This window comes from Ictidomys tridecemlineatus, chromosome 2 (genome assembly GCF_052094955.1).
Source record: "Ictidomys tridecemlineatus isolate mIctTri1 chromosome 2, mIctTri1.hap1, whole genome shotgun sequence".
Lineage (NCBI taxonomy): Eukaryota > Metazoa > Chordata > Mammalia > Rodentia > Sciuridae > Ictidomys > Ictidomys tridecemlineatus.
In genome coordinates, this window is record NC_135478.1 from 31,682,101 (window position 1) to 31,704,064 (window position 21,964).

The 21,964-nt window shown below is 34.8% G+C and overlaps 1 protein-coding gene and 1 non-coding gene across 8 annotated transcripts in view; one reads left to right on the top strand and one right to left on the bottom strand.

The window, feature by feature from the left end:
- Rbms3 (RNA binding motif single stranded interacting protein 3) overlaps positions 1 to 21,964 on the bottom strand; it is a 1,318,386-nt gene that overhangs the window by 791,367 nt on the left and 505,055 nt on the right. The gene's annotated exons all lie outside the window — the stretch shown is intronic.
- On the top strand, positions 10,580 to 10,658 carry Trnae-cuc (transfer RNA glutamic acid (anticodon CUC)). The gene has a single exon. It is a non-coding gene; the product is annotated as a tRNA-Glu (tRNA).

The window sequence follows — 21,964 nt, forward strand, 5'->3', positions numbered from 1 at the left end:
TCCCACTCATTATTAGCCTTTGACTCTAATGCACAGGAAAATAATACAATATCATAAAACCATTTAAAGCCAGTTCTGTGAGCTAGGGATGTGTAATGTGACTGTTAGGTTCACCTATCTCTGTTTTTGATATAAATTCCCTCTTGTAAAATGCAGTGTGCTGACTTAAGTTGTGTGGAATGGTGATCAGGGTATGGCTAATATTCTAAAAAAATTACTGTGAAAATACTGGAAAGAATAAACAAAGAGAGAGGAGAAATTTTCATTAAATTACAAAGGAAATTATTTCTTATCTGTTTTGCTGCATAGGAAGATAATAGTTAAACAACATAGATTTAGTTTTACACCAAAAAGTGAAGGTACTAAATATCAACAATTCTGGCCTGTATCAGTAAGGAATAGCTAAGTATGGCCCGTAATGTCATTACTCCAATCATAGCCTCTTAAAAACCAAAATAATTATGTTTCTATATTGCAAATGGTTAAAAGCAGCCTTCATGAAATTGTACTCTCATAAGCATCCCCAGGTAAGATGACATGTAGAAAACCACTTACTCACTGATCACGTGATTCATTTGTTCTAAGCAGCTACTATAGAGTTCTGTAAGAAATTTTTCAAGTTAAGGATCTAAATTTGTTCCTATGCTATAATAACCAATGTATGACTTGTACCTCTAGGATATTAATTAAAAACGAGATTCATGAGCTCTTACGGCCTACTCAGGGAAGCAGAATTTCTGGGGGGCAGGGCCAAGAGAGCAGAATTGCTCCCCACCTCCCTGGTTGGTTCTTATACCATTTCCTTTGAAAACAGTAAGTTAATGAGATGTGTGAGTGAAATATGTCAAATTGCAATGCAAAGATGTAGTTTAGAAAATTTCAAAGGAATAGATCCCTGGTTGAAAGCAAAAGCATAGCAGTTAAGGCATTGGCACCAGAACTTCAATGATTTCATTTGTCAGTAAAACTTGATTACATTAGTGTATGGTTTGGATGTGAGGTGCCCCTCAAACTTCATGTGTGAGACAATGCAAGAAAGTTAAGAGGAGAAATGGTTGGGTTATGAGAGTCTTACACAATCAGTGAATTAATCCCATTGACAGGTTTAACTAAGTGTCAACTGAAGGTGTGTAGGATTTGGCTGGAGGAGATAGGTCAATGGGGGCATGGATTTGGGGTATATATTTTGTATCTGGCAAATGGAGTCTCTCTCTCTCTCTCTCTCTCTCTCTCTCTCTCTCTCTCTCTCTCTCTCTCTTTCTCTCTCTCTCTCCTTCCTGATCATCATGTGAGCCACTTTCCTCTGCCATACTCTTCCACCATGATATTCAGCCTCACCTCAAGCCCGAGGAATGGAGCCAGCTGTTTACAGACTGAAACCTCTGAAACCCGGAGCCCTCAAATAAACTTTTCCTCCTCTACAATTGTTCTGGTCAGATCTTTTAGTCACAGCACTAAAAAAGCTGACTAAAGCAATTAGTGTATTTTGGCCTAAATTACCACAAAGTTTACCTATGTTCAGTCAGAAAAGTCATGAATCATTAATCTTTAAACTAGCATTAGGTTTGCATGGATGAATGACTAAAATAAGTATTTATTCAAGTTAGTATGAAGGGAATGAGATGTTTTGAGATGTCATTTCTACAGCCACAATTTTTGAAGCCAGAGAAAAGAGCATGTCTTTTCCAAAAAACATAATATGTGATGCTGTATTTAATTCCCGAGGAGACAACCCCTAAGCTTTGAAAAGCAAGTAATCAATATTTAGTTTGGAAAAGTAAGAGAAGTGAACAGTTATCAGGAATTTATAAGTAGTATATTCCATATAACAAGCAGCATATTAAGAACTTTATTACTTCAATATTTGCCAACTCTAAGAGGTAGATATCACTGTACTATCCCCATCTGAAAGATGAGTAAACAAAGACACATGAACAATAATGTTGTTTAAGCCCATAAATTAATAATCTTCAGTTCCTGCAGATGCTATTGTTTAAAGACTGAAAACCAGAGTCCATGAGGAAGCCAAAACCAACAACAACAACAAAAATCTCACAACTTAGTAAATTAGAGAACGTGAAAAGAATAAAAAATCGCACTGATAGACCCAATCATGAAAGCTCTCATTCTCATAGTGTTGATCAAGGATCACAGAATTATAGCAAACCAAAAGAAAAAAAAATTTGAAATTCATCTAAACCAATTGCCTCTGACGAGTGAGGAAATAAATCCCAACAGCTGAAATTATAAGTGGTAGAGTTGAGATCTGAATCTAGGTATGTAAATTCACCTATGGATGGAGTTCCCCAACTTCTCCCCATCTCTCAGGTTCTAGAATTTTCCCTTCCAATGTAACTTAGAAGGAACATGGAGTATTGGAAATTACAAAAGATTTACAATTTGTCATATATATTTTTCCCACTAGAACAATTGTGTGAAAAGTTCAAAACATGAAGCATATAGAAGAACCAACTGATTTGGCTTCTCATTTTTGGAATGATAGCCATAGCTGTGTTCTGTCCATCTTTTCTTCTCTATTCCAAGTTTTTAATTATGTGCCATCATCTCCTCATGATTATCTTAATGTTTCTTGTTTGAGAGTTCCACCTTTCGATCTATGCATTCTCCAACTCTTTTTGGCATCTTCTGTTTGGAGAAATGTAGTCAACTTCCCAGCTTATTTATGTTAGCCTTATATGAGCTACTTTGCATTACAAGCTTAAGTTTCATCATCTGCAAAAGATGCTGCCTAACTCATAGGGTCGCTGTGAGAATTGAACCTGGGTAAAATACCTACATTATTGACTCACATATCAGATGTTCAAAACTATAAATGATTCTTCCCTTTTTTCCTTCTCCTGAATGTTTCATTTTAAAATATTGTTTTCCTGCTATAATCCAAATTCCTTTTTCTGTGCCTCAGAAAACTCCCTTTTGCTCCTGCAGTTTTGACTTTCTAAATTTCACCCTTGAATTTTTTTTTTCTACACTTCTCTAGGTCTTTAAAAAGGAAAAGCAGGGAAGAAGGGGGTGTAAACAACAGGGAGTGAGCAATCTCTCCACTAGCTTTTCTCATTCTTTCCTTTTATTTCAATTCTGTCTCATTCAATCAATTTTTGCTTAAAATAAATCCTGTCTGTTGTATTCCCATGATGTATATTACCCTCTAAGAGATCCACTGAGAAATTGGAGGGTTCTTTTTACTGGCAACAATCTACAGAAACATCTGTTAGAATAACTGACTTTAGTCATGCAATTGGCAGGAGTTGGGGTGAGATTACCACCCAGAGATTACCAAAAACATGGCCTTGTGTTTTGTTTTTTTTTTTTAGAAGCCTGAAGTTCTGTTGTTTTTCATAGCTGCGCTCCATGGAAATGGTTAAGTTTTCCAAGTCCCTTTCCTTCTTAAAATAATCAGCTCCTTAAACCTTTGGAATATAAATCACTTTAAAATTCACACTGTGGAGCCGTAGGGAAAAAAGAAAGATCTTGGAGCTTGAAGAGAGAGAAAAACATGTGCAAAAGGCAGGGGGTTAGGTCATGGAATCAGATATAAAAGAGGCAAAGTTATAGACATAGAAGAGAGCAGACTCGGGGGCTGAGGTTTAAAAAATAAATTTTACTCTCTATAAAATAATATCATGTCTTAAGGAAAGAGATTCAAGACCCTCTGTTCAACTCTGTGTCTCTGATGTGGCTGGAGACACTACTCATACTCAGCTCTTAAGCTTGTAGTTCTAGGTAAGAATTTCAGCAATACTAATCTGTAGCCCGAAAAATATGGTTCTAAATAGCAATTGTCATTCATTCACATCTGTAGTCAGCCCTAAACATATGAACGCTCAAAACAAAAGCAAACAACCCCAAACCTTTTCATTTACAGCTCACCTATATTCTGGAAATCTTAATTTTCAGAGAGGAAAGATGAACAATGAATGAATTGGGGACTTCTAATGATACATATATAAATATGCACTAAAACTACATGCACTTGAGTGGAGGCAGACCTATTGTCCCCATCCTGCAGCTGGCCAGGAATCTGTGGGAAGCAAGGTCAGGGTAGCACGCCTTCCTTGCTGTCTGCCAGCTCTGTCTGCAGCTGAGCAAGACAGGAGGGCTTTGAAGGGAGGTCTCTGGCTGGAAGTGACTTGGCAGCGCTCAAGGGTCAGGTGCACAAGTGTAGCTGGAATTGTTCCTCTTTCATATTGTCTTTTGCTTCAGAAATGCTCACAATTTGGGAGAAAATTCAATCACTTTTTTTCCTCCCATTAATTTATTGACTTGAGATATTTACTGGGTAACTTTTTTTGTCAAAATAAATGGGGCAAATTAGGTCCTTAAACCTATTTGTTTATATTCCATTACTATAATTTATTGGACACCTCCCTATAAGGCCACAAGCTAGAAGCTCTAGGTACTGTGGATTTAAAGATGGAACAAAAGATTCATGCCGCCAAAAAGTCCATGGCTAGGTTCAGTCAACAAACTTGTACTTAAATAATAATGTCTCTGTGGCAAATGCTAGAAGGTGTTTGTACAAAATTCTTCCTAATGATCTAGGTAATGGAAATGGTTCCATAATCCCTCCCACATTTGTAAGATCTTAAAAAAAATTTGCATGTACAGATCTTAGTTAGCTGTTGAATTCATGAGCCAGGGTAAACTAAAATCAATAATTCTAAGCACAGACAGCATAACATGACATTGTATTAGGGCCTATTCTCTCCATTTCCTCTTTTATATGCAGCAGAATTTTAAAAAAATGCATATGAAAAATGACTATAGCAAAGCTGTCTCAAAGAGTGTTATTTCTCATTGTAAGTACTTATGCTGATTTAAATGAAGAATAAGGTTTAAAAGAATGAAATGTGAAAGTAATAAGACTTAGGTGGTGGAGAGCCCCTTACTGATACACATTTAATTTTTTCTCAGTGCTTGTGAATTTCTTGTAAATCATTAACGCAGATCAAAAGAATATTAGGTCATATATGGCCTAAGGTGAGTATTATACTTTGAAGCATAAGTATTAGCAAGAGTGAAATAAAATCTAAATGAATCAAAAGTCAAATAAATGAAGGTCTCTGGCTTAGGGTTGAGTTGAGTTTGCTTCTGCAAGTAAATATCAGACCAAAAACAAAAGCAGAATAAAATCATCAAAGAACTAGTATTAGAGATGTAAAATGAAGCCCTCCATGACTTACTTTACATTTAGTCTCATATTTTCTAACCTTTCTACCTTAATAGGTAGTCTGCAAAGCCAGAATTGACCCTTCTAGGGCTGATTCCACCAAATTAACAATTAAAAAAACAGTTTTTAATAATATCCATTTTACTTCCCATGAAAAAAACTCAGTTACATTTTCCATGGGTTCTCAAAGGTGTTAGTTTTGCATTATAAATCATTTTTATATATACTATGGATGACGTTAAAATCTACCAATTCAAAATGATACAAGGTCTTATTACTTAGAATCTTTATATTATACTTATTAAAAGAGCTCTGTTAGATTTACTTTGACATAATTTTAACTCTATCATGCTTATGTAATCACAAAAAAAGTAAAATAGTTTCTGGTAACACTATCACATTCTGAGTCTGAATTTTCTTTATCACTTTTCAATTTAAAGATGTCACTACCCATGCCTTTTGTACAAATAGTATTCTTTGAACTGAAGAGTTAGTAAGAGATTTTTTTTAATAAAAAATTCTACTAGTATTTCTGAGATTTTGTTCTAAACTTCTGATACCCGTTCCACCAGTCTTGATGTCAGTTTTTTCTAAATTTGAACAAAAGGTGTTACTGAACAATTCTAATGCAACAAACAGAATCCATATTTCCTCCTCAAAGGGTCTTTAAAGGGTGGATAGAATGTTACACTGAGAGATGAAGTTGTGTAGACAGTGTACCATAGATCATAATCAGGTCTGCTCATGAGCAGGTAATGAGCATTATGCTGCATTGGTTGCCTGACCAAAAGAGATTTTAAGACATCATGGCTCATGAGGCATATTGCAATTTCAGAGATGGTAAGATTGAAAATATGCACCTTAGAAACAATGAAGCAAAGAGACTCCAAACTGGATTATTTAAGATAGCATATTTCTCAGACATTCTGAGAAATCAATAATCATGATCTATATATTAATATTTATGCATCAAATTCCATATCAATCATAATATAACATATGACCACATATATCACATAAACTTAGCAAAAACCTTGAGTTCTAGGTTTTGTTACCATGGACAGAAAAAAAAGAACAACAGTGGTTGTTGATCTAAGGGATAAAACCAATAATTACTAATAAGAGGGTATTTGACTTGAGTAAAATATAATTATATATTATCAAGGGAAAGTAAAATGGAGAAAAGGAAGCCTCTCTTTCTAACACTCTTGATATTTAAAAATGTTAAAAACTTGAAATTAGCCAAAATAGAATAAGCAAAGCATTTATGATGGAGGAGAGATTATGATGTATTTTGTGAAAATTCCTGTAGGAGAGTTATTTCCTTACTTTTAAACTATCTCCAAAAAAACACTAGTCCCTGAACAACATCATAGAGAATTTATAGAAGGAAGAATGTCCATTTGGAACCAAACGATATTTAAACGATACAACTTGGCATGTTGTCCATAAAGAATTTACATTAAGGACTAGTTATATGTTTGGATTCCAAGGTCATACTAGAGTATGGACAGAGTATTATAAAAGAGTACTTTTGCTTCTTACCAGTATACTTCTGATATATGTATGACTAGGCAGATCATAGAATGCAGAGATTCCCACATGTTTTAAACCTCTAAATATCTCAAGGACAACAGCTCTACCACCTTTAATTCCTGCATCTGATAATACGTGACACATAATTAACACTTAATGATACAGTCCATCATATTAATTTTGTAGGACCGTAATAGGGCACGCGCAAGAATAAATGAAGGATGAGGTCAGAAAGATGAATTTAAATTGAGAACCCTGCCATCAGTTCTCCTTAATAAATGTTAGTGAACATGTCTAATTAATAACCCAAATCCACATTAGAAATTCACTCAAGTAGTTTCTAAACTGGTAGGGATTTTGTAGAACTTTAATTCTGCTCAGGCAAACAAGGCTGCAGTATTTCCAAAGATGTTTACATATCTAGATTTAAGACACCTAATAAGAAAATTAAGTCTAGAAATGCAAATCTCATTTAATGTACTAAAAGATAGTAAACATCCTTATTCAAAATAGATACTATATTACTTATAATTTTATTTATATAATAAGCATTTACTCCTGCCTTTCTATATTTACCCCTGTACCTCCATCTACTTATCTACTCTCTATCAAACAATGTAGTAAATGAGGAGGTGGTAAGAGAGCTTCATGTGAGTTGGTCCCACGAGTTCCTGTCTCTCCAGGCACGTTATTATATTGCTTCTGGACCCTTTTGCTCCAGCCAAGAAGCAGCCTAGCCTCTAGTCATCAGCTATTTGCTTTGCAAACATGTTGTTGCTATTTCAGAAGTCAACGTCCTTTCTTGTGCTACTCTCTGTACTTAGAATGCCTCCCCACCACATCCAAGAGCCTTATTGTATTTGAAATATCATTGATATGAAATCAATGCTTTGTGTGAGGCCACTGGGCTGTAAGGGCTACAATGTGGGTAAAAGTTTTCAATTGGACAGTTGAAAAAAAAATGAGGTCAATGAATTTGAAAACAAAAGTGATCATGAATTTACAAAATTTTCAATGTGTTTCCTGAAGACTGATGATACAGATTTGTCAATCTGATATACGTATTTTACTTTGGGAAGGGGCCTTCATGACAACAGAATAGGCAAAAAATCTCTAAGTGGCTTCTCATATTTATTTTCCAGTATAATGAAAACTGGAACTGTCACAAAAAAATTTCAGTTTTCTCAACATTGTTATTGATTCAATTATTGCTTTAAATCAGATCCCTAAAATATTTAATTGAAAATAAAGTAATTATCTGTGAGACTCCTAGAGCAGTTTTCATAAACTACTGTAATTGGAGTACATTTTTTTTCTGAAGTATATTATGTAACAATTTATTCTTAACAAATCTTATACATGGATCTACAGAAGAAAGTTCCATTTTGAATGAAAGCTGGTTTAAACTTGAAGTTTGAAGTTTCTTCGAACAAAGAACATATCTAGAAGATAATACTATATGTATTAGTCAGCCTTAATAGAACACAAGTAGCTGAAATTCAAGATGGAAATTGTGAAATACACTCATGATTCCAACAATACCAAATCAAGGTGAGGAACAGGCTATACCTTATGTACACAAACACCATAAACACACTAACATGTCTCAAAGGAAAATCATCTTGATTTAGTAAAGTTCCCTTTTGTTTTTAGATTTTAACTGACAAAGTTTTATTACAGAAGCTTTTTTATTTGGCAAATATTTTATTAAATTAATAAAGATATCTATAGATATCACAAAAGAAGTAGTCATATTTACAGGAATAGTTCATATAAAGACTCTATTAATGATCTGGCTATGAGATATCCAGATTCATTAAAATCTTATTAATAATTTAATACATGAGTATACATTTAGAATTGTCTACACTACTCAGCCTGCAGTATTTTTGTTATATATCATACCCCATTTTTATTATATAGCAGCTCAAACTGACTACAACACCTGGCTTAAAACTCAAGACAATTTTTCTAAACTATAAATCTGAATATTGTTTTTTACAGGCTCAAAGGACTCAAGCAATACAAGACGAAATCCTTTTCTAGGTTTTGCTATCTCTAGTTGAGGAATCTAATAGCATTTACTACATGAAGTTCAGAACCAAAAGAGCATACATTTGCTCATAAAGATAAACTATGCAGAAACTCTCAGCATCCCAGCTAAATAAAAGAAACAAACACAATTCCTTTTTGGAAAAAAATTTTTATCCTGGAATTTTTAAAAATTCACACTAAAATTTTAAAGAAAAAATAGTACCTTGCTGTTAAAATTGACTAAACACTCAAAGCCCCCTAAGAAAAGATAAAGAAAAACAGCAGCAGCAGAATCAGACACAGAAGTAGTTTAGATATTGCAATTATAACACAAACAACATAGAAGTGTATGGTTATAAAGATTTAAGATAAGAGACCCATGTTCTAAATGGATAATAGAAGTTATTTCAATTCAAATCTCTCAACACATTTTTTTAAAATAGATTGACAAAAACAAAAATAACTTTCACTTATGACATAACTAGGAGAAAAGGACTATTTCAGGATTCAAATTATGTGAAGGTAATAAAATGCATATGAGATAGAATATATACATATGTATGTATGAATGTATGTATGTATTTGTAACCACTTATATTGGAAAAGAAAAGCTAAAAATATCAATGAGACAAGCGTCTAGTTCAAGAATTCAGGAAATATGTGCTTCTTCAGCAGTGTATATTCTAACCAAAAACAAATAAACAGTATTTAGGAAGTTAACAGATAGATCACAAATAAAACAGAAGTAAGGCAATAATTAAAACAATCAAATTAGATGACAAGAAAAAAAATTAATAGCAATGTAAACAATCTACTTGTTGGAAAAAGTTTTACATGGGACAAATTTCTAGTGTAGAAGATCAAAACAAAAGGCAAGATAGGAAAAACTATTAGAATAAAATGGAGATATAATTATAGATGATTAAGATATTTTCCAGATAATTATAAAGGAATATTAGGATATTAGGCCAGGAAATGAAAAAATACATATTAAAAAATTCCTAAGAGAAAAAAGTAACTATCCAAATTATGAAAGACTTGTAATTATATTCATGTGATTTGAGTGTTGATATAGAAAACCTAAGAGAATCTATAGCTTAATGATTAGTACTGTAAAAAGGGATTAGCCAGTTATTACATATTTATTGTTATTAATTGCATTTGTCTATAACAGGAATAAACAATTTGAAAATAAAATTCTAGCAATTCTACATATATTGACTAGCATTGTGGTGGGACTGCAGACTTCCTGCAAAATGGTAGACGCAATGGCTTGTCCATTAGCAATGACAGCTGTAACTATAATGCTCTTACAGCCTGAATCAGTAACAGCAATCATGGATTCTGAATTACATCATTTTTCTCATCCTTTCCACACATTAGGGTGTTTAGTTGTTGCTATAATAATTAAGCTAAAAAGTGTCTTCTTCCCTTCTTTGCTTCTTTAGCCCTTCTCCCTCTTTGGTAATCAGTTATCTGTACAAAAATTTTCTCATTTAAAAATCTGAGTAGCTTATATGAACATCACCTGATACATATACCGTATTTATTGACTTGTTCATTGTTCTTCTAGTGTACTTTAGCAAGTATCTTTCATAGTCATCTTGGATCTAAAATAGTGTGAGAATAAGGTATTTTGGTGTTAAGAATATTTCTTTCACATTCAACATCAATCTGTTCTTCCTGAATCAATAGAAACTTGAAGACCAGTTCTAGGGCTTGGATGTTAAATTTCCCCCAAAGGTAATGTGTTGAAGTCTTGGTTGCTAACTTTTGGTGATTTGGGGAGGTGGTGCAACATTTAGAAAAGGGTATTTGGAGAGCTGGGGGGTCTAGCTCAGTTGGTAGAGTGTTTGTCTCTCAAGCACAAGGCCCTGGGTTCAATCCCCAGCACCAGTTAAAAAAAGAAAAAGAAAATGGTGTTTGGTGAAAGGAAGACAGGTCTTTGGAGACATGCACTTGAAATGTTTATTGGGACCCTACCCACTTTGTCTCTCTCTTCTTGCTTCTCAGCTGCTATGATTTGAGTGAGCAGCTTGTGCCACCATGCACTTCCTGCCATGAGGTTCTGCCTTGCCACAGGCCCAAAGCAATGAGGCCAAGTGACCTGAGCAGAAAACTCTAAAACCACAAGCCAAAATAAATCTCATCCTTTTAAGTTGTTTATCTCAGGGGTTTTGTCACAGTGATGAAAAGATGACTAACACAGAAAATAGGTACTCAGTAATGGAATCATTGCTAGAAATATCATTGAAAATGTGGTTCAGAAGCATTTGGAATTTGTGTACTTTAGCAATGGGAAAGTTTGTAGATGAAGCATAGAGAAGCATAGTGTAACAAGAGCTTAAAGGACAATTTGGTAAGGACTCAGAATGCTGATGGGAATGTGGAATGTAAAGGCTGTGCTGATGAGGATTTAAGTGGGAATGAAGACTTTATTGAGAACTGTACTAGAGACCGTTTGTATCATATTCTGATAAAAAGAAGTCTGTCTACATTTGTCAATGGCTTGGGACACTGTATGAGGCTGACTTCAAAGATGATGAAAGAAAGATGATGGTAAAAGAAATCTCAAAGCAGCACAGTATTCAGGCTGTGGAATGGTAATTGCTGGCTGCTTTTATCCCAGATTATAGTGAGATTAAGGAGTAAAACATTGAGAAGAAAAATGTGAAAAAAATTGCAATTTGGCCAGAAAAGTACGTATAAAGTTGTGGCCAGGAAAGGGTGTGTTGCTAAAGAGCTAATCATCATTAAAAAAAAAAAGCCAAGTACTTTGCATTGCACTAGGAAAATATGCCTTAATTGCATCTCAGGAATCAGCAAGAACCCACCTATTACAAACCTAAAGAATTTTGCTTGAGAAAAGAGCTTCAAAACAGTATGGAACAGGGCTGCCTAGGAGTTGTTTCTCTGGAATTTATTTCCACATGTTCAACCATCCAGGCACTCAGGGGCTTCGGCAGCCTTGGTTTAAGCAAATCCAGACACAATCATGCTGTTGGTGGCAAAAGTTGGCATTATCCATGGGATGCTGACAGTGCAGACATGTGCAATGCAAGAGTTATGGGATCATGGAGGCTTACGTCAAGATTTCAAAGGAAGGCCTAGGAGGCTGGGAAGTATGCTGCAGGTTCAAAATTCCTACAAACAATCCCTGAAATGCTGATATGTGAACCTGAATCTAAATGGAGACCAGAAGAAGTTGGAGATGGCGGGATATACCTAGGCAAAGCTCAGGCAGTGAGCAGAGAGAGCCAGCCCAAGAAAGATGGCTATCATTGGTAAGGTCAAGAATTGCTCAAGCCCTTGGGATCCCATATCCCACGATCCTGTGACATTGAAGTCATACATGCAGTTTTACTTTATGCCATTGTACGTAGAGAGCATTTAACTTGGTTTTTGTTTTTACAGGAGCTCACAATTTAGAGTTTGCCTTGAATCTCATAGAAGATTTTGGATTTGGACTTTTGAGCAATCGAAATTATTAAGAATTTGGGGACACTTGGCGATGGACTAAATGTACCTTGCATTAGGAAATGGACATGAACATTTGGGTTCCAGGAGCAGAATAGAATGCTTTGAACATTAAATGTCCTCCAAAAGCCATGTGTTGCAAGTTTGGTCACCAGCCTACAGCACTATTGGAAGGTGGTGGTACTTTTAGGAAATGAGGCCTACTAGGAAACAAAGAATTTTCCATTCTTCCCCCAATTTAATGCTACTGGCCTGGCCCTTATCAAAAATTAACTGACCATAGAAATAAGGTTTTATTTCTGTACTTTCAATTTAGTTGTATTGATATTTCTGTTTATCTCTTTGCCAGCATCACACTATATTTTTTATTAAGTTTGATTTATAATATGATTTGAAATTGGGAGGTACAAAGCTCCAAACTCATTTTTCTTATTCTGTTTTTTTTTTTTTTTTTGTCTATTCAGAGTCCCTTGAAATTTCTTATGAATACTAGGATCAGTTTTCCTACGTCTGCCCATAGGATTTACATTGAATGTGTCGATGATTTGCATAATATTGCCACTCTAAAAATATTGTCTTTAAATATATGAAACATGGCAACTTTTCACATTCATTTGGGTTTTTTTTTTCTTTAATTTCCATCAGAAATGTTCTGTAATTTTCTGTGAATATGTCTTACTCCTTATTTAAATTCATTCCAAAGTATGTTTATTATTGTTGAAATCATTATTGTTTTAAATTTAATTTTTAGTTTCTCTGTTGCCAGTATATACATATAAAGTAGGTGTGTGTGTGTGTGTGTGTGTGTGTGTGTGTGTGTATGTGTGTGTGCGATATTTGCCTTGGGGTTATGTTTGTGCTAATGGTCATGGATTAGTGTTAGGGTTTGGGGTTAAGGTTTACAGTTAAGTTGAGGATTAAATAAGGGTTAGGGGTTACATTTAATGTTTGCATTAGGAGTAAGTATTAGTGTTATGATAAGGGGTAGGTGTTAGGGTATGGTCAATGTAGGTCAAGATATTAGTTCATTGGCTTCGTGGTCTCAATGGGTATACCGGGGTTCTTGTCACATCTTGTCTCCTTTATTGTTCCCTGTCTGCCATGACATCAACTTCTGCCATGTGATCCCTGTCATTAATTTCTGGCTCACTACTAACCCAATGAAATGAACCCAAATGAACATGGAATAAAATTCTGAAGCCATAATCCAAAGTAATCTTTACTACTTTTATTTGTCCTAGGATTTTGTAAAGGGGGCTGAAAACTGACCAGAACAACTAATAACTTACTATCTTGTTTTCCAGATGTTTACAGTAAGTTTAGGGTAATGGTCAGAATGAGGGTGTTGGTTGAGTCTAGGTTTGAGACTGGTTTTATTGCTTAGGGTTAAAGTTAGGGATTACTATTAGGGTTGGTATTATGGTTATGGTTAGTTATGGTTAATATGTGGAAATGTGTTAAATTATCTTGAGGTTACTCTTGAAGGATATAATGTAACCCTGTCCTCCTTGTTATCTCTCATTTACCACCCCACTGCCATTATGTTAGAAGCCTCCTCTACACATGCTTCCTGCAATGTTGTTCTACAATGCATCAGGTACAAAGAAATGAGGCCAATTGACCATGGGTTCAGGTAATGGCTTCACACCTGAAATCTCTGAAAACTTCCATGGAAATAAATCTTTGCTTTTTTTAAACTTATTTATCTCAGTTATTTTTTCATAGCCCTGGAAAGATGACTAATACAACCAGAAACTTATTGTCTCTGAGGAACACATATTTTCCTTAGTCATTCAAGGTTTAGTAAATTAATTTCTATTATAATTTGGACCTTACTGTGTTTGTTTGTTGTTGTTGTGTGGTTTGCTTGTGTGTGTGTGTGTGTGTGTGTGTGTGTGTGTGTGTGTGTGTTTGCTAGGACCAAAACCCCTGACAAAAACAACTTAGAAACAAAGCTTATTTGGAGCTCATAATTTCAAAGGTCTTAGTTCATAGAAGGACAACTCCCCTGCTCTCAACCCAAGGGGTGGCATCACATCATGAAAGAAGAGCCCAATGGAGAAAAATTGCTCAGCTCCCATCAGGTGGGGAAGCAGAGAGAGAGAGTGGGGATGGTGCTACATAGAAAAATCCTTCTAGGACATGACCTCAATGACCCACCTCCTCCAGCCATGCCCCATTTGCCTGATTTTTAAATTAAAGCTACTATAATACAAGCATTTTGCCTCTGGATATTTCTGCATTAACTGGAGCTTTAGGGAGACAACCCTATATCCAAACTATAACAGACCTAAATTGAATATGTACATGTTTGAATACATGTATTCATGCGTATATATTTGACTATCTTGGTGCTGCTATAACAAATACCACAGACTGGATAATTCATGAAGAATATAAATTTATTTCTTAACCAATCTAGAGGTAATTCCATGCGAGAAGCAGGATTTCTTATGGCCTAATTAAAGACCCCCACTTTTAATCTTATCAGATTGGCAACTGTTTTAGTCAGTTTTGCTTTTTTTTTCCCACCACTGTGACCGAAAGACCTGACAAGAACAATTTAGGAGGGGAAAAAGTGCATTTGACTCATGATTCAAGAGGTCATAGTCCACAGATGACTACCTCCATTGCTCTGGGACAAAGGTGAGGCAAAAAAAAAAAATCACAGCAGAAGAGTGTGGTGGAGGAAAGCAATTCAGAACATGGTCTTTAGAAAGCAGTGATAGAGTTCCTCACCAGGGACATAATGTAAACCCAAAGTCATATCCCTATTGACCAACCTCCTATAGCCACAATCTACCTGCCTCTAGTTACCACTAAATTAACCCCACTCAGTGGATTAGCACACTGATTATATTAACTCTCTCCTAACTCAATCATTTCACCTCTGAACATTCCCATGTTTGGGGGATAACAGCAAATCTTGAATTTTGTAGGGGACATATTGAAACCAACCAATATGTATATATTTTAAATAAATGGATAAATACAAGCATTTATCCATGTTATCTGTTGCATGTGCTTATATTTAGCATTTTTTAATATACTAATTTGTATTCATATATATTTTCATATCAACTATTCTTAAAACAATAAATCATTGAACTTTAAAAGTCTATATGATTTCCCCTAGTATTTTTCCTTCTTAAACATGTTAAAATAACTTTTATTTAAGAAGGTAGAGGTCCCGATTATTTCAACATTCTTATATTGATTGAGCCATTTAATACAGACGACATCAAGCCATTTTTACTTCCTATTCAAATGACCATTTCATAATTCTTTATGAGGACAGTTTCAATTCTGTGGCCAAAATAAAGATGTAAAAGCAGTCATTTGCAAAGAAAAAAAAATATTGCCTCATCAACTAACTATAAAAAAACAGCTAATTTAACTAAGACAATGAGGACCGTTTTTGGAACACTACGGTAATGGCCAAATCAGAGAGTAAATGACAAAATAGTTTTAAATGATTGTTATAGAACTTGAAGTAGATGAAAGGAAGTGCAAGTATTTCATTTTCTTTGACTGTTATTTTTTTTTTTCAATTTTCTGATGAAGGTTTTACTTCCCGAAGGGTAATAAGTATTATTCAGTGACTTTCCCAGCTTTTCTTAGTGCGAACACATTTTTAACTAGGTTGATACATTTAGAAATAACCATGAGTTTACAGTACTTAGAAAATAAATTCAGCAGTGTGAAATCAAATTACCAGTATTGAACAAAACATTTCATTTTTAGTGTTCTTATAACTAAGATAATGGTGTATTTGTACTTCAAAGCCTTTGTGTATGGTTAGCTCACTAAGATTTCAAAAATTTAAGAGTCAAGAATTCTTATTATTTGAAGTTTTAATTGTTATTTTAATGGTTCTTTTATAAATCCAATGAATTCACATTATTTTAATTTTAGGGAAGTCTTAAACTATACTAAATTTTAAAAAAATGAGAGAGGCCACTTTTAATCTAGAAAGAGCACTAGGTTTATATTGAATGTCTTATATGGATTCTGGGCTTCCATGAAATCTATATTGTAAGCATAATTTCAAGTCAGAAAAACTAATTTTTTTGTCATTGTTGTTGTTGTAGTTGTTGTTCATTCTTTGACCAAGGGTGTCCCTACTTCAGTCACATTGGACCTGAATTATCTTAAAAATCAAGGTGGTGGTTTGGTGTCATGTGGAAAGGCTGACTCCAGAGCCAGTGACATTGGCTGACTTTGGAGTGCTGGCACTGGTCCACCAATCTTTAACTATGTGCCTCTGGAAAAATTACTCAATTCTCTGAGTGCTTCATCTTATTATTAGTTAAGTGGAATCATATTCATTCAAAAGTGTTAGAGTCTGTAAACAAGTCAGGATGGCGCCTGGCATTTTGCCAGAGGGAGTGGTTTGTGAAGTAAGGCCAGCGAGCCATTAAGTGTGGAGATTCCTTATTGGTTGACTGCTGTATCTAGTTTATGTTAATTAAGATAAGCTGTGTGTAATGTATATATACCCCTCCTGTCCTACAATAGACGGCTCCCACTCCTGCTGTATCAATCTACACAGGTTGCTCGTCACTCCCTGGTTATTTTGCTGCAGTCCAAGGTTGCTCTAAGGATTAAGTAGGTAGGTAGGTAGATAGATAGATAGATAGATAGATAGATAGATTTTTTTCTAAACAATTTCTGCCATAGAGCACTTATTATTTCTGCCATAGAGAATTTATTATTATTAAGGGGTGGATAATGCAGAAAAGTACCTGCATAAATAATTCAGACAAACTAAGAACACACTCTTCTTTTCCACATTCTACCACTTTGTGTAAATGTCAATATGATCAACACGAAAATTAGATTATTTCAGTGTGTTTAATGATAAGCTACAAAAGCCAAGTTGGGGAAACCTGTACATGAATTTAACCAGCCATATGCTCATTATTACCTCCTTTATTTTTTTTTTCTCCCCTTAGTTGACACAAAGAAAAGCCCACATGGAATATTAACTGATTTGTATTAACCTGTTACTAGAAATAAATAAACAAATTAAATCGAAATCATTTTGTTTTATATGGATGATCTACCCCTCTGAGAAGGAAAGTTAATGAACTCTTTAGGAAAGAGACAGAAAAACAAACAAGAAAAGCAGTGACCCTGCTCCCAAGATAAAGCATGTGTCGAACATAGCTTCCTCTGTTTGGTTCCGTAGTGTATCTATTTTCATGCCTGGACATTTCTTTTATGAGGTACAATAGGAGGTTAATGGATCAAATGAGCAGATGGTAATATTCTGGAAAATAATGATAATACTTCCGCCACTGCCAGGGTCTCAACCCTGCTGAGTGATATGGCATCTCAGCAGTGGGGAATTGTTCCTGGGGGTACACAGACAATCTGCAGTATCACTTCCATTAAGTGGCTAAATGATTAGCTGCTGCATGCACACCCACACCCAGCTTGCACATGAACATGTTGTGTAAAATTCACTATTAAACAACTGTTCTAAGGAATGTCGAGGGACCATCAATTTTTCAAGTCAATAAATGTCTAAACAGTATTAACTACATGCTGAGCAATATTGCATAGTACTTTTCAAAATGTGTTATGCTTAACATTAGATATGCATAAAATAATTGGGGGCATTTTGTGGACGATTTAAAAAATGTGTGTCATTTTCTGTGTATAAGAAAAATATACGAGAAAACAATTCGCAAATGTTGCATAAGAAAAATTAAGAGTGGGCATTTTAATTTTTTAAAAGTGACTGAAAGGGTTGGATAAGTTAATTTAGATGCATGTCTTCCTAAAAAGATAATGATAAATAGACATTTAAAAGAAATACGTAGGAACAAAAGGAATGAAGAAGAGACAATGCAACATAACCAGCAGCTGAATATCAGAAGCATTCGGGGACGACTGCTTATTTGGTTCTGGAAAAAACTAAATCTGTTGTTGTACTGAGAAATGTAAGAAATCACCCACTTTTTACTACATAACTCTCACAGGCTGTTGGTAGTATGAGAACTTACAAAAGGAGGCGGGACAGTGAGGCAAAACCAAAGAGTACACCATGATTCTATTTAAGAAATTTGACGCTCAGTTTTCTTCTTCTACTTCTGCCACTGAACCCCGACGCCCTGTGAAAGAGACTGGAATATTTTTGTCCAAACAAGTAAATAAATATGTCTTAGCTTAGCTAAGATCATAAGTTTCTTAGCAAAAGAAGAAGTAAAATTTTACGTATGTACGTTGAGATTGCAAAAGACTAGAAGATTCTTCTGTCATGATTCTGACCAACTAACTGAAAGGTCATGATTTGGGGGACTCCCCTAATAAAATAGCTCAGCCAACCCACATTTTGAAAATGATCATCTGCATAGAAATATTTTCAACCAGTTCTGGTAGCATACTCTTAAGTCTGAGTATAAAGGGAATAATACACAGATATTTGAGGGAAAAAAAATTGTGTGCAAAACAGAAACCAAAACACACAGAGAAAAGAAAATTTGAGGGAAACAAGAGATGATGCATTGGGAACAACACTTCAGAAATATTGTTGCTATCCTTAAAGACAAAGAAATATTTTATTCTGGAATCAAGAACAAGATGTTATAAAAAGATCATACAAAAAAGAGTTCTTGAAAATTATAAGATATATTAATAAAAATTAAATCCTCGGTAAAAGGTTGAAAGATAAAGATGAAAATATCTTCAAGGAAATAGAACAAAAGTGGAAATTTATATGTGAAAGAAAAGAAACTTAGAAAATGAATCTTGAAAATTGAACATCGGAATAATAGCAGTTGCAGATCAAAAAACTTAGTTAAAGCAGAATGGGAAAATTTTTCTATGAAAAATAGATACTTTCAAAAAGAAGAACTCATATTTGAAAGGCCTCCCGTTTTCTAGAACATGTGAAAATAGATGCTCATAAAGACTATATATATATATATGATAATGATGTAAAAAAATCTAAGATCCTAAAATTTTCTGTAGAAATAAAAAAAAAATCAGCATACATATGGTCCTGAATCTAACTAGCAGTGTTAGAGTAGGTAGCTGGACACAAGGGAGTTGGGGTAAAGGAAAATAAAGTTTATTCCATCTTGGGTGATGAAAAGTCACTGTATCATGTGTGTATAAAAAAAATACTCATAAACCCACCCTAAAATTTAGTCTTCTTTACAGCCAGATATTACCTTTTAAAGCTAGAAGAACTCGTGTAAACAGTTTAAGGGACTTTCCGACATCAAAACACATATAGAGCCATTTTCATTTGGGGACCCAGATTCACTGCAATTTATTTTATGACTTTTAAACCCCAGTTAGTTTCTAAGTTTCACTCAGATATTAATGTAAACTTTTCAACATGGCATGACCAGTGTAGGTGCACTAAGCCACGATGCATAGCACCCCAGTAACCACCTCACATACGTAATACATGAGAAGTAAGGTTCCCAGACAAAATATAAAAACCTGTGGCATAGGAAACCCAAAGCTGTTTCCTCTCTTAGTGGCAGTCTGTTCCATGCACCTCTGGGTATTATTTTCATTTTGCTAAATAAAACCTTTATGCTTTTCTAACTGTGTCTCTTGACTGAAATCTTTTTTTCTGGAAGAACTAAAAAACAGCATCAGATTTCTTCAGAAGTCTGAATCCAAAATACTATGGAGAAATGCCTTTGAAACTCTAAAGATGCTGGGGTTGTATCTCAGTGATGGAGTACTTGTTTAGCATGTGCAAGGATTTGGATTCCATGCCCAGCACTATACAATAACCGCATAAAGATAAACATCTACAGTCTAGAATTTATAGCCAACTACACTCTCAACCAAATATGATAAAGAAAAAGATATTTTCAGATACACATGGTTGCAAAATAATTTAATTTTCATGTACCCTTTGCCATCAAGATACTGGACATTAAGTTTTACAAAAATGAGGAAATAATTCCCCTAAGTGGAAAGGCCCAGAATCCCAGAAATGGGAGTTCCAACACTAGAGAGATATATACTGTGAGATTAACAGATATCCTCAAAATGGCAATGGTGGGAGATATGATAACAGAACTCAGTAAAGAGCAAGCAGTATAGAACAAAGAGGTGGGAACTCTGGAAGAGATGTTCTTAGCCAGATAAAATGAATAAGGAGCTCAATGGATGTAAACCTCCTGAGAAGGGAGTTCCTAATTTGTTGACTTTTGGTACCTGACTTAGCAATCCATGAATTATTAAGCATGTGAACCAGTTACAAAAAAAAAATCCCCAAACAATTATCAATTCCTAGAAAAAATAGTTACTAAATATATAAAATAGAGTATTGTTGCCTCAGCTGTCAAAAACTGTGAACACTAAATATAGATCTAGATCAAATCATAAAATATCCATGCTGGGAAATGAGAACTGAATCTTTGCATGGTAGAGGTAGGATGGAAAAGAGATCTACATCATTTTCCAAAATAGAGAGGCTGTGGTTACTACTGACATGGAAAAGAAGTAACAGCAATGCAACAATACAAGCATGTTATTTAGTAAAGTGCAGATTAAAAAATAAATAAATAAACCAAGAACCTTAAAGAGTTGAAAGTGGCTGTCCCTGAGGAATAGAAAATACAAATATGTGTTCAAGGAAGGTATGTTCTTTTTCCTGTTGCTGTTTCTTGTTTTCAGTTGTAGGGATTATCTAAGAACTTTTTGAACTTTTTTCTCTTTAATCTATATGCATATGTATTGTTGACCAAAGTGGTAATAATAACAGAGATGGCACAGGGACTGTACGTTACTGAAGTCAGGCAGCATCATTATAGCACATACATCTCTCAAGACAATGTGGGCCACTAGAGAGGAGCCATCAGCAATACTGCTGGTGACATAGTCCTGAGGATGTATATCTAACTAGAGCCTACAGTAATGCTCCTGGAGAAATGGGGGATGAGATGAGATGAGATTAGCCGTCGAGAGTATTTACTGTCCTAGCAGGTGGACACCGACTGAGGTCTCTCCTTTCAGAAAAAAAAAAAAATGGCAATAACAAAAGAGAAAGGAAAACATCAGAATACACTGAAGAGAAACAGAAAACATCAAAGAAAGTCAAAGATTTGGAGAAAAGGGATGGAGAAGAAAAAAACTAGAGCAGGTATTAGGTCAGTTTTGCTTGTGTTAAAGATGAGATACCTGAGAGACTTCTGGATGGAGATGTTCAGCAAAGTCGTGATATAGAAGTAGAGTTCTAGAGAGAAGTCAGATCTGCTGATACACACTGGGAGTATTCATGTGGCATATTATTATACCTTCTTTTCTTCCTTCATTTTCTTTTTCCCACAAATACTTAGTGAACACTTTGGTACTATGAAGCTAAAAGACCCCTGCACTTACAAAGCTTCCTTTCTTTTATTATTTGTTCTAATTAGTTATTTCATTTCATTGTACACAAAGGGAGCACAATTTTTCATTTCTCTGGCTATATACAATGTAGAGTCGCACCATTTGTGCAACCATACGTGTACCAAGGTTAATGATGTCCTTCTCATTCCACCATCTTTCTACCTCCATGCCTGCTTCCAACTTTGCCCAATCCAAAGTTCCTCCATTCTTTCTATGCCTCCTCCCCACATTATGAACCAACATCCACTTATCAGAGAATATTCAGCCTTTGGTTTTTTTGGGGGGATTGGCTTCCTTCACTTAGTATGATATTCTCCAACTCCATCCATTTACCTGCAAAAGTCATAATTTTATTCTCTTTTA